Genomic DNA, 648 nt, shown 5'->3' with positions numbered 1-648 from the left:
CCCGGCCTTTGTGCTCCACCTGACTCTCTGCAATAAAGATCTCCTGTCGGACCTCTTGGTGCTTGAGTGACCTGATTGGGAAGGGGATACCCAAAGGGGGCACGCGAGACCCCTTTCATTGGTGTCAGAAGTGGGATCTGGGATTGCCAGGTCCACAGGGTAAACGCCTGGGGCCCGAAACCCAGATTCTAGGGTGCGCCTACTCAGCCTCCGCCCGACGTCCGCGGCCATTCTCCTTGTCGCCATCTTTACAACCACCACCGACTCACCGATCTCCCGATCCTCCTTCTGGGTAAGTTTTCCCCTTTTGAGGAGTCTTCAGGGTAACGGGGACCCCAGACTCCAGACCACCCACAAGGACCACATCCGGGACAAGGCCAGGGCCCAGGTCCTCTGTCCCTCGGTTTTGGCAAACCAGGTTTGCCCTGTTGAGTCCAGGACTCAACTGAACTAAGTCCGGGACTTAGTTCGCATAAATTCCTATCTCGTGTAAGGGACGCTTTCGCGGGAGACCGAATTTCAGCTTTCTAGACCGGGTCTAGAAAAAGAGGAGTTTTATCAGAACTCTTGGAGACATCTGGTCTTCTGATAACCTCCTGTCCTGGTGGTCATGGGCTCTGGTTCCTCTATACCCGCCGACTCTCCTTT

The 648-nt window shown here is 55.4% G+C and overlaps 1 protein-coding gene across 2 annotated transcripts in view; it reads right to left on the bottom strand.

Moving 5' to 3' along the window:
* The window catches only part of Ubr1 (ubiquitin protein ligase E3 component n-recognin 1), a 186,562-nt gene that overhangs the window by 160,434 nt on the left and 25,480 nt on the right, over nt 1–648 (bottom strand). The window lies entirely within an intron of this gene.

Source organism: Fukomys damarensis, unplaced genomic scaffold (assembly GCF_012274545.1).
Source record: "Fukomys damarensis isolate Sample0158 unplaced genomic scaffold, DMR_v1.0_HiC HiC_scaffold_17, whole genome shotgun sequence".
Lineage (NCBI taxonomy): Eukaryota > Metazoa > Chordata > Mammalia > Rodentia > Bathyergidae > Fukomys > Fukomys damarensis.
The sequence above is the reverse complement of the archived record's forward strand: the minus strand, read 5'-3'. Positions and strand labels throughout refer to the sequence as shown.